Source organism: Acomys minous (genome assembly GCF_964271855.1).
Source record: "Acomys minous genome assembly, chromosome: 12".
NCBI classification, from domain to species: domain Eukaryota; kingdom Metazoa; phylum Chordata; class Mammalia; order Rodentia; family Muridae; genus Acomys; species Acomys minous.
In genome coordinates this window covers 74,561,215-74,574,236 of record NC_140493.1, presented here as the reverse complement: position 1 = coordinate 74,574,236, position 13,022 = coordinate 74,561,215, and the positions used below count along the sequence as shown (strand labels likewise).

The 13,022-nt window shown below is 45.8% G+C and overlaps 1 protein-coding gene and 1 long non-coding RNA gene across 2 annotated transcripts in view; both read left to right on the top strand.

The window, feature by feature from the left end:
- Positions 1-13,022, top strand: part of ASIC2 (acid sensing ion channel subunit 2) — a 1,061,758-nt gene that overhangs the window by 379,923 nt on the left and 668,813 nt on the right. The gene's annotated exons all lie outside the window — the stretch shown is intronic.
- The window catches only part of LOC311579693, a 57,675-nt gene that overhangs the window by 41,008 nt on the left and 3,645 nt on the right, over positions 1-13,022 (top strand). The gene's annotated exons all lie outside the window — the stretch shown is intronic.

Below are 13,022 nucleotides of genomic sequence, written 5' to 3'. Positions count from 1 at the left end.
CACACACACACACACACACACACACACACACATTATGACAGTTTTTAAGCAGGTGGCAGTGGAATGTCTGTCTCTAACAGGATTGGCATGTTGTGACAAGCTCCTGGCAGATGTGAAGCAGGCATCCTAAGAAAGGACACATCCTTGGAGCCTGCAAGAAACTCTGTGCAACTACTTGGCTGGGATGGATCACCAGTGTGAAACTTGCTGGCCAGTTCCTTAGCGTTTTGGCTTCATTAAACTGTCCCCCATGGGATCCTGGTCACTGAAGACTCTCTGGTTCATCTCCTCTGCCCTCTGCCATGCCCACTTCCCCTGGAAAATGATGTCTCTTTTGTTCCTAATGCTTAGGTTGGCACACTGAAGGCAGAAGGGCTAATCTGTCACTCTATATGGGTCACCCCAACCACGTCAGAATATCAGAGTCTGGTTCCTAGTTCACTCTTGGTCAACATTGCACAGAGTCCCTCCCCAAAAGGCTCACCAGGAGTTCATTGGTGGAGCCCATGCCTGGCATTTCTAGATAGGCTGGGCTCTGGCCTTCTTGACCAACAATGTTCCTGCTATACTTGGTCTTGTGAAAACACTTATAACACTACTAAGTAAAAAACAAACAAACAAACAAACAAAAACTCCCTCTAGGTTTTTAATGGTGACTCAGACCTCAGTAACGGATGTCATGGGTTGCTGGTGGCATGCATGGGCATCCTGGCTCCTGGCTCTGCCTGGTCTCTCTTGCCACCTGGCACATTGATGCCTGCTTTGTTGTAACAACAGGTGCCTCCACTGACAAGAGAGGAAGGGGACAGGGCCCAGTGTGCTGCATTTGACAAGCAGGCCCCAGTCTTCTTTCTTAATTCCCTCTTCCCCCATCTCTTGAGCCCCCTCAGATTGGACAGGGATCCCTTTGCCCTTTCTCTGAATAATCATGATGAGAGCCAGCATAAAATTCTGTTATTACGGAACATTTCCGCCCGATTTCTTCTAAGCCACCCTCATCCTCCATCTCAGCTCCTTCTGGGAATTAGACTAGGATGCACCCTGATACTGTTGGGGTTTGGGAAAAGAGCATCTTCCCACACGGTGAGCACAATGTCCTTTCCTTAAACAGACGCCCGCTCCCACCACTGAGATGGAAAAAGCACAGTCTCTCAGGCTCTAGGCGGTTTCTTATGGCTTAGGTCACTTTATCACTCCCTTTGGTAATTACTCGTAATCAGCTTACTCCCTAGGATAATGAGATGATAATATAGGATAATGAGATTATAATACAGGATAATAAGATAATAACCAGAAGAAGCGCCATTTGTTAAGCATCTTTACTAAGCTAAGCATTTTATCTCCGTTACCTATCTCATTCCTACAGTTTCTCCTTGAGGTAGGGAAATGGCTGGCTGCTAAGGGTGAGTGTGTCCTACAGGGCCTCATGGGCTGTTGCACGTCCACGCCCCAGGGTGGCAGTGTGAAAGGTGGCTGAATCTGTGAGAGGTGGAGACTAGTGGGAAGTGACACGGGAGATATCACTGTCTGGAGAAACTGATACAGCGCTCTCTCTCAGGGGACCTGGTTAATTCTCATAAGAAGTGTGCTAATCACTTTCTGTCACAGAAAAAAAAAAACCTGGGAAAAACAGCCTGGATGGAGGAAAGGTTGACTTTAGCTCACCAGTTCAGAAGGGTTGGTCCGGGCAGAAACCTGGGCTGCCACAAGGGCAGACCCCCCAGACACTTACTTCCTCTGGCTAGGCCACACCTCCTAGAGGTTTGACTACATCCCAGTAATGCTACCAGCTGACAACCAAACCTTCAGCACAGGGCTTTTGGGGACACTTTTCAGCTCCAAACCATAAGAAGAGAATTTCTGTCAAGGCTGATTGATGCCTGGCTCTTCTTCTCTCTGGCTTCCTGTCTTGCCATAAGAGCTCTCCTTCCTGCGTGCAATAATGATTGCATAATACTGTCTACTCTGCTGTGTTCCAGCCAGGCGCCTCCCCTCCGCCAGAAGCTTAACTGATGATGCCACCCCACCTTGGACTCCCAACCTCCACAGGTGTAAACTCAAACACACACTCCCGCCACCCCCACCCCCACCTCCGCCCCTTGACTGACCCAGTTTCATGTATTGTGTTAAATCAGTTCAAAACCAACACAGGAACGTTCTAGAAAGGAATCACCCACAGCTTAGGTAAGCCTCGTAGCCTCTCAGCTTAGACAGGACCCTTGGGTCCCCGAGGCCAGGAAGGAGGGGGGGGGGCAAGTTCTATAGCTAGATCACAGAGTATGTGGTCTCAGGAGCTTCCGGAAACCCAATCTCTGTACCCCTGCTGTAGCCTGGACAAGCCAGTCAGGTCCTCCTGGGGTGGAGGAGAGTCACGTGGAAGAAAGCCAGCCTCACCACTTCTACTTGATTTGAACTTTCAATACGCTTTGTAAACTGAGGCACCCTCCCAGACAGACTCAGGTGCATCTATGTTTGATATGTTCAAGTCAGAACAACTGCTCACTGGTCCGCACGCTGTGCTCAGAGCCTTCCCCTCCTAGCCCCCAGCAGCAAGACCTTCATCCATTTGCCTTTGCTTACTCCTTGTATTTTAAGTGGGAAGAGAAGTATATTTTTCCTTCACGCGATATCCTTCTTTCTTTCTTCTTTCTTTCTTTTTTCTTTTTTTTTTTCTTTCTTTCTTTCTTTTTTTTTTTTTTTTACAACCAGTTGGTGCAAGGGCTGAAAGCTGTCAGAGCAGCAATGCATTGCATCAAATTAACATATTCTTCTGAAATGGTAATTACACCCCTTTTGTGCGCCTCTGAATACACGTTTTTTTGAAGTGTGAATGAGGCGCTGACACCGGAGTCTCACTCTAAATGATCATTATTAGTGCATCTGTCCAAATGATTCATGGGAAATGGCTGGCAGAGGTTTTTAAGTTGAGAGGAATTTAAAGGTGAGCCACGGAGCTTCTTTAGAAAAGTTTTCACCCCGGCCGTCTTTTGTGAGCGCTCATTCCTTCACAGCCTAGAACTATTTCCAGTCCATTAATGCTGTAAAGTCAAGTTTCTCTGCGCTGAGTGTCTGCTCTATTGAAGTACGTAGCTGGGTTAGCAATTCAAAGCAAGGCATCCATCTTCCCCTTCATGGTCCTAGGAAAAATGGCAGGCAGGCTGCTCTGAAATCGGAAGACAGAGGACAACTCTGAGTGTACGTGTTAGGGGCAAGAGGATGTAATCCCAGAAGCCGTCTTCAGGGGGTGGTGACCTCTGAGCTGGACCTCATAGGTTGGAAAAAGTGAAGAGCTAGAGGACATCAGTGACATTAGAGCAGGTCTAAGTGTCAGGACAAACAACTGAACAAAGGAGGGTTAATCAGAGCTCATTGTGCAAGGCATTGGGCGTCCTTAGAAAGTGGAGTCTTTTATCTTTGAGACACCAGGGAAGGTTTTAAGGAAAGCAGAGGCCATGGTCAGATCGGCTTCACAAGATCCTCCCAGCCTCCTTAGGGGAGATGGACAGCAAACAGGACAGAAAGAAGCACCCAGAAGGCGGAGCCTACAGTCTAGATAAGGTACCCAGGTTGGTGCAGAATGGTGACTGTAGAGATGGGGCCAGGGGTTGGCTCTGACGAGGACGTACAGCTGAGGTGGGCCACGCTGAGCCCAAGGCTCTCTATGCTGCTCTGGTTTTGACTCCTGGTGCTGACTCCCTGCTCTAGCATCCTGAGTTGGGCTTCTCTTCTGCTTTTGTCCCTTGGGGATGTGCTCTTATTAGAGCCGTGGTTTGTTTTGACGGCAAGGAGGCGATGTCCACCCGAACTGGTTACGCAAAGTGTGGGAGAAGTACCACTGAAAGGAAGCAGTGGGATGCAGTGATATTCCACAGGGCTCTAAAGAAGCGAAGGACCCGATATGACAGTTCTGTTCAAGGAGGCTAGAGAGATGGCTCAGTGGGAAGTGCTTGGTGTGTGAACAGGAAAACCCAAGTTTGGACTCCGTCCCCGCCCCCAGGAGTGGTGGTGCACACCTGCATCCCAGCGCTGGATGGGGCCGGAGAGGGAGCAACTGAGGTAGATCTGCAGCATTCACTGGTCTAATTGACGTAGTCTAACTGAACTAATGAGCCCTCGGGCTCAGTGAAAGAGCCCCTCCCAAGAAACAAGGGTGGAGAGTAATCCTGTATGAGAGCTCATGTCAACACAGGCCTCTATATGTGCATGCACATATACCACACACAACATCAGTAAATAAAGCAAAATAAATAGTTATGTTCAAATACCAAGTCACCTACTAGGAAATTTTGACATACTTCCGCACCGTCTCTTCTCTTGACTAAGAAGACACAGACATCCCATGAGAACCACAGGGTCACATGTGTCGCAGGTTCAGGTATATAGGGGAAAAAGGATTGAGATTCAGGGACTTCAAGATAAGGAAAAATTCAAATTCCCCCCCCCCTCTCTCTCTTTGTGTGTGTGTGTGTGTGTGTGTGTGTGTGTGTGTGTGTGTGTGTGTATGCCTTTGCCACTAAATTCCCCTGTGTCTTGTTTTTAGCAGAAATGTTGTCTACTTACCAAAGGAACTTGTGTGTGTGTGTGTGTGTGTGTGTGTGTGTGTGTGTGTGTGTGTGTGTACTATTTTGCTTCTAAAATTCCCTGTATCAGGTTTGAGTTAGATTGACTCTAGCTGGACTAATAAACTATGAGGCTCCAGCACTATGTCACCAGTAACTCAACCATGCTGTTGCTATACAGGAAATAAAGGACAATGAACCAAAGCAAACACAATGAATAAAGGCTACAGCAGGGGTGTGGGGGTGGGGGAAGAAAAGGCAGAACAGGTCCCTGTAGGAGATGCTTCTGCTAGATTCAGTGTGACTGCCTCCTCTATGCATGCCTGCCTGAAACCCAGGACAATGGGCTTATCTACAGTGTAATCAGTGAAGATGCAGTATACTACGTTAAAGAAGGTCCTATGTTGGCTGTTACGGGTGTCCTCGTATTACAGGGGACACTTGGGCATAGATGCTGAGGGGGCATGGGAAGCAGGGAGCACACTGTGTGGAGTGGACAGAGGTACACAGAGAGCTCCTATGTCAAGGGAAGAAAAACTAGACTTTGGGAGCAACAGAAAAACGATGTCAAGACTGCAGGTCACCTCCAGATGCTAGGGAGAGGAAGGGACAGAGCCTGCAGAGAGAACCTGGTCCTGCTCAAACTTTAATTTTCAAGTACAAAGAAGAATGAGACATTGCCTTAAGGAGTTGGCTGGAGACTGGAGGAAGTATATTTGGGAGCCAGAAATCCCTGTGCAGGTTGTGATTGGTGGGCACATACCTGGGTCATGTCATCAATCAGTCTCTGATCTGGTGAGGTCCCATGGCCTTATTTTCCTCAAGCCCTTGAATCTTAGAGAGGATTGAGTTCTGCAGTTTTGAGCCATCCAGGTGATGCTATGGTGATACCAAGAAACTCACACAGCATCCTTTTAGGGTGACCCCAGTGATCAGCCTGTCGGGACTCCCATTTCTGTTCTTAGGCTGGACATGTGCCCATCGCCTTCAAATTCCTGCCTAAGTGCCACATAGTCCACAACAGACATCGTGCTGGTTGAGATTACATTACAGCAACCCGAACACCAGCATCTTACTTATCACCCAGGGCCTGAGAGTTTCAACCGACTGGGAGGGCACTTGGTGACCTAGAAGAAAGTCTCACACTATGGGAACTTTTGTCAGGAGAACCAAACTTATTTAAGTATGATTTTCCTGAAGCGTTCTTACCCATATACTTGATGTCCCATAAACTTCCTTTAATCTCAGCTTTCATATTTATAAATTCAAGAGATTGGCTTGACATGTCATCTTTAAAGATGTTTAATAAATACTCAACATGAGAAGGTCTGGAAATAACCCACGAGCAAATGAGCATTCAGGAAGCTCACTTCGTCATAGCCTTCCAAACGCATGCTTGCCTTACCCTGGGAAGTGTCCCGTGGCCTCACAACATTAGAAACCCAACTGGTGGCACAATCCATATATGCACCCACCAATCATGGCCTGCACAGAGGATTCCTGGCTTCCGTATCTTTTTCCTTCTGTATTCAGTCAGCTCCTTGTGACGCTGAGGCTGGCTTATGTCATTCTTAGCACACACAGGACACACAGACTGCCTGACACATAGCATATGTATAGTGTCCGGAAACAGTGACTAGATAGATGAGTGAACACGTGAGGCCCTATTGCCCCTGGTGAGAATTTTCCTTCCTCAAACCACAGCCCGGGAAGTTGCCACATGACTTGTTGGTGTCAGTGGCACAAAGTGGTTTGAGCAAGTCATTCAGTGATGCCGAAAGTCAGATCCTAGGCAGAGTCTGTGACATTGGGCAGAAACCTGTCTCCTTTATGACTAGAGGCAGAAATCACTGACTCAAAGCCTCTGTGGAGACAATTGTTAGGAAAGAAGTGCTGATAGTTCAGTGATGGAATGGGGTGCCCCACATAGTCCTGAGCACCCACACAACTAGAGGGTTCCAGATAATGATCAACACAAGTGGCTGGTCCAGGGGCACATAGAGATGGCTTGGGCATATTCTGACTCTGCATCATGACATACACTGTGCCTATTGTGTCATCACTGTACCTCAATGCCAAGGCCCTGCAATACCAATTCCTTAACTGAGAATCTTTAATACTATGCCATGTTCAGACCAGGAATCAAGATATGACTAAACGTGTCCTAGTCCAGTCAAGCTCCTATAACAAAGAGCATACATGTGCGAACTACCTATAAGCTACTGAAATTTAGTTCTCAAAATCTGGAGGCTGGAAGGAAAAGACCAGAGTGTCATTGTGGCTGGGCTCTAGTGGGATCTGTTTTCCTGTGTAATGCTAAAAACCCAAATGGATGGGCACAGCTGTGAGGGCATTTTTCTTACATAAATCATTCGAAGTAGGAAGATATACTTTTTTCCCTCTCCAGTCATTTATTTACTTATTCACTTAACATCCTGGTCACATCCCCTCCTCCCAGTCCCCTCACACACCTTTCCCCTCATTCTCCACTCTCCTCCTCAGAGAAGGGGCAAGGTCCCACATAGTACCAAGTTCTTGCAAGACTAGGCACATCCTCTCCCATTGAGGCCAGCCAGACTAGGCAGCCCAGTTAGGGTAATGGAATCCAAAGGCAGGCATCAGAGCCAGAGAGGGTCCCCACTCTAGTTGTGGAGGGACCCATGAGAATATCAAACTGTGATCTGCTACATATGTGCAGGGGGCCTAGGACCAGCCCATGCATGCTCTTTGGTTGGTGGTTCAGTCTCTGTGAGCCCCCCATGGGCCCAGGTTAGTTAATTCTGTATGTCTTCTTGTGGCTCCCTCAATCATTCCTTCAGCTCTTCCATAGGGCTCCCCAAGCTCTGCCTAATGTTTGGCTAGTGGAGGTACATGGGCACAGTCACCTCTCATGCCCATGTACCTCCACTAGCATGGAGGAGGAGACCCAGCGGCTACCTTACACAATGGGTGTAATGCAGCTAGTGTTGGATTCCCCTTCTTTGGCTGTAGGCTTTTCCATTTACTGAATACAGTTGAGGCCTGATGGAGTTAGGAATGGCTTGGGAGGGCAGGCAGAACCAAAGTCACACAGAGTGGTACCAGTTTCATATGGCTGCTGAAACAAATGATCCAGTAGCTCACAACAGCACACATTTATTCTCTTGCACTTTGAGAGAGAGGAACTAAGTCCTGAGAGCTGATACCCAGGCATTGGTGGGGCTGGATCCTCCTGGAGGCTCTGGACGGTTGATGTTTTTATTTTCTGCCTTTATCGGCTCCAAAATTTGGGGCCATGATTCTATCTCCTGCTGTTGACTCTGATGCCCCTGACTCCTTTTGATAGGTCCCCTTGGAATCACCTGCATCTACTTGGCTTCTCCTGGACCTTCTCTGTATTTTAAGGTGACTTAACGTCGTCTTCACAACCTCCCTTGCCATATAAAGTGATAGACTCACAGTTTCTAGGGATTCAGATGCGTGCAGCTTTGAGGGACTATTATTTAGCCTCCCGCAAAAGGGGCAGAGAACCCATTTTCACATTCAAGACGTCAAGGGAAGACTGAAAATAAAAGAGGAAGGCAGTTGAGTTAGAAGGCCATGAAGACTAGTGTCTGGGAGAGTCGAAGCTTAAGACAAACGTCTTTTTTAAAAGTAATATCAAGAAGATCCAGAAGACAAAGGCTTGACTTTTACACAGTATTAAATATGTTATTCTTCTCCATGGCTGAGTTTCCACTTCATGTGGAGTATCTGGCCCTTTTTTCTCATTTCAAAAGCTTAGATACCTAGAGAGAAGGCCAAGGAAGGGGACATTGGTCTATAAAATTAGGAAGGTATAAGGGTAGACTTTAAAGCACATGTCTTAGTTTGAGTCTGAAGACTAGAGAGGATTTAAAGATTGTTACGAAGGATCCTGGCTCGTGGGGTGGAGGAGGCGCTTTGGCCAGAAGAGCCTGGGAAATTGTGAATAAGATGGATGAAAAGGAAAAGGAGGTTTTCAGCGAGTGGCGGGGTGGGGGTAGTGTAGCTTGGCTAGGTAGATTTTCCTCTGTACTATATCCAACAAGCAACAGAGATGGGCAGTCACAAACTGCACCTGGAGAGAAATTTTGGGGCTACCAGTGCAGAAACATGGATGCTGGCTTCACAGCCAGAAAAACAGAAGGTGGCAACAGTCAGGTTCTTACCAAATACGGACAGCAAGGATAGGATGCCTCCCTCAGTTCTGATCCAAAGCGCCACTTAAAAAAGTGGGAGAGACCTTTAACAAAGCAGAAACTCAAGATGAAAACCAGTAAAGAAATTTAAAAAATGGAGAGATAGCAAGAGAGCTTTGGGAGCTAGAAAACAGATGGATAAGTAAAATTTAACTTTCATATCAGAGAAAACCAAAATAAAATGCCCATAAGGTGCTGGATGGATAAACAAGAAGCCATCCGATCGCATTGTGGAACTCTGTAAACAGCTCCGGAACTTGAGGCCGTAAATGCCATCCCAAATGGAGGTCTAGTTGGAGCCAAGCAATGCTGGATTGGTTGGAACTCTGTGAGAGAAGCCATTAGACCCAGTATAGGAGCACTCTAGCCAAAACTAGCAAGTTTGCATCCCTACCAAGCGAGAGACGGGAGGCTGGCTCATTGGAGAAGCGGTACCAAGGGAATTCGAATTTGAAAACACCATGCACAGCTTGGGAAGAGTGGGAAGTGCAGATTCCTACACCAGAAACTGGCAAGTGGGGAACAGAAAGCTGCTAGCCCATTGACGGGAGGCTGGAGGGCAGGCAAACTGACCCACAGGAGAGAAAACTCTTACAGAACCAGACAGATGAGTTTCCTTAGCAAGCTGGTTTGCAGGCTATAGGGACACCCTGCTGTGAGTACAGCAAGGGACCAAGACAGCACAGCACATGTGCACACAGCTGCCCAGCATCTCTGTAGTGTCTTGCTGATGAACACAGAAGGATGCCATGCACTGAAACATCCAAGTGATGCCACTAACTGAAAGACAGAATATAGGAACCCACAGAAAGCAACACTAACACAGAAAGGACAAGAGGGAAAACTATGAGAGAAAGCCATCCAAGGTATATTTTAGAGAGATTTTAAAGGATTGGATCCATGAAATAAGAATTACACTGTTTTTAAAAAGAACAAAATTTCTCTTAAAATTTCTGAGTCAGATTACAAAGTTCTACACAAACATACACACACACACAGGCATGGAAGGAGGGAGGGAGGGAAGGTGGGACGGAGAGAGAGATGGAGGGGACAGTAGGCTCCACAGAAGACCTTGCAGAGGACCTGGCTTTGGTTCCCAGCATCCATATGGATGCTCCCGCTTGTCTGTACCTCCAGCTCCAGAGAGTCCAACCCCTTCTCTTCCTGACTTCCTCAGGCATCAGGCACACATATGATGCGCATACATACACACAGGGAAAATATACATGTAAAATAGAGTAAGCAAATCTAAAAATATTTTAAATGCACTAAACACAATGACAATGACAGGATGGGAAGATGAGGAAAAGATAATAAATTAGAAATTTACTTCAGAAGATGAAAAGTCTAATCTTGAGTGGGGAATCTTATCTAAACACTAGTCAGAAAAAAAAATCTAAAACTGAATAGTACAGATTCTCAGACTTAAAGGATCTATTTATGCCCAGCATAGTAAGTAAAACCATTATGAAATTTCACAGTAATAGAATACAATGAAAATTTAAAAAATACCAGCAAGAAACATAAGTCACACATAAACACACACACACACACACACACACACACACACACACACACACACACACACATACACACACACAGCCAGAAGTCACAAATGGCAGAAGTTATCAATGGCAGTATCAAGAGAATACCATTAAAATCTATAGGGAAGCACCCTGCCTAAATTTCTATGCACAGCTAAGACAAAGATAGTAAAAAATTTAAAAACCTACAAAACTTGTCTTTTTATTCAAAGGTAACTAGGATATTGAACCTTCATTTAATGGGATTCTATAATGAAGAAAAAGAGAGACAAAGCCATGGGATATCATAATTTAATATAATATATAATATGATAGTATATTTTATATATAATGAAAACAGATCTGGAAAGTAAATGACTTCCCACCTCCATGTGTGCATGCATTCATGTGTGTGTGTGTGTGTGTATGTGAGTGTGTGTGTGTGTGTGTATGTGTGTGTGTGTGTGTGTGCATGTGTGTGTGTGTACATGTCATCTGTGTTCCATGGTGCTAGAGGTGGAGTGCAGAGATTTGTGCATGTTAAGAAAGCCCTCTGCTATTGAGCTACACGCCCAACCCCTAAAACAACTTCTCTTCACTACGTCAAAAAAGCTAGGGAAGTTATGAAATGCTTCTAAGGTGAAGGTAGTCGGAGGCCGTAGCTTACCTCACTATAGTCTACGTCTGAGTGCACTGAGACAGATTTTACATTTCTGTAAGTGAGTCTGGTGTGTGGCTGTGGTGATATGTATACAAAGGGCAAACAAAAACATTTGGTGATGATCAACTCCAGGAAAAACAAAAGGTTGTTCAAGAAAAGGAACTAGAAATGCAGTATATTGCACAGAACACGGTGGAGTACAATTTGTATTGTTGTAGTTAATAATATAAAACATGACTACAGAGACCACCGAAAACCATACAGCTAATTTGGAAGTTGCAGTGATGATCAGAAACTTGCAGTGATGTTTATATGTATATATAGGTGAATATATTGCATGTGTTTAGGAGGGATGAAAATGTCAAATCTTGCTTTTGGTGTTTGTTTTCATTTTATTTTGTGCATGGCTATTTTGCCTGCACATATGTCTGTTCACTGCATGCACACAGTGCCCATGGACGTCAGAAGGGGGCATCGGATTCCTTGGAACTGGAGTAACAGATGACTGAGTCCCATGGGAACCGCGAGCCCTCTCTCCAGCCTGCTTCTGAAACAACTTCTTCCCCCTCAGAGAGCAACTGAAATAAATACGTGTATGCTAAACAGAAACATGGAGACAATTTTTTTTTTAAAGAAACTGCTCCAAGATTAAGATTGTTTGCCTCTGGGGGAACAAAACGAGAGGTGTGGGAGGACAGGAGTGAAGACTGCTGTTTCTTGTTTTAACCCATCAACATTGGATGCATTTTCTGTGTCTCTTGCAAGGAACTACCACAAACGTGGTTGCTTCAAACAGCACGTTTGTTCTCCTCCGCCTCCTATGTGCAGTTAGAATTCTGAGGTGGGTTTCATAGGACGGAGCTAAGGCATTGGCAGGATCCTGCTCCACCTGGGAGCGCTAGGGGAGAATTTGTTCCCTTCTTACATCTCTCAGGAGCTTCAGGCATCGCTTGGCTTGTGGCTGTGTCAGTACAGTCTTCAGAGCCAGCGTTTTCAAGTCGTTGTGTCCCATGTCCCCTGTTGTCATGTCATGTCATCCAGTCCCTTCGTCTTCACAGGCCTTTTCCCTCTGTGTCAGGCCTCCCTCTGGCTTCATCTTAAAAGGACACATGTAATTACAATAACAGGCCCTGTGGAAAGTCCAGCGTAATCTCTTCAATTTAAGATCTTTGATTTGACCATATCTGCAAAGACCCTTTCTCCAAATAAGGCAAAGCACACAGGCCCCAGAGGTATGGTTATAGCTTAAGGGGCTATTACTTTGCCATAGACATTTAAAATATGTTGCTATATAACTAATGGAAGGGGCGGATCTAATCCATTTTTGAACTGTAATTATCAATGGGAAGTCACCGAAGACTTTCAATTCAGCATGATGCATGTGTGTAGCATTCTGAGATATTGTACGTATGGTACAAATGTTAATTTGTGAGAGAGAGAAAAAAAGAGAGTCAGGAAGAAGTATTTTATGTTTCGGCTGATCCACATTTGAAGCTAATGAGGTCTTATGCCTTTCATTTTAAATACAAACCCAAGTCAAGTCTCCACTTAAGTGACACTAGCATGGGTGCCATTCCCTGGAAGACATATGTGTGGCACAAACACACCTGCTGAAGACAAGAGCCCAGGCTGGAGAGAGACATCTTTGGGTCTAAGGGCGTCATTTGCTCTCGAGATGTAGCCTAGCTACTCCCTGTTTTCAATTTTTCTGGGACTGTCTGACCGTAGATTGGAACATCAAAGCCCAAAGAGGTTTTAAAGATCGTGGGGGTCTAACTCCTAGAGAGTCCAAGGAGGCCCAGAGGGGTGAAGCAGTGACTTCTAAAATAGAGCGGGGACGTGAACTTGGGGCTTTCAATGATCAATCTCTTTCCTACACTTCTCTGAAACTGAGGAAGTCCTGGTACCCAGGGAACTTGGAGAATAGAATGCCTAGGGCACAGGAAGTTGGTTGTTTAAAAAATCTGAATGAACCAAGGATATTATCTACTAAGCATTGTCTCTGGTATGGGTCACCTAGCCCCCTCAGCCCCATGAAAACAGGAATCATGGCCGCTTTCCTTCAGGTCCTAGTGCCTTG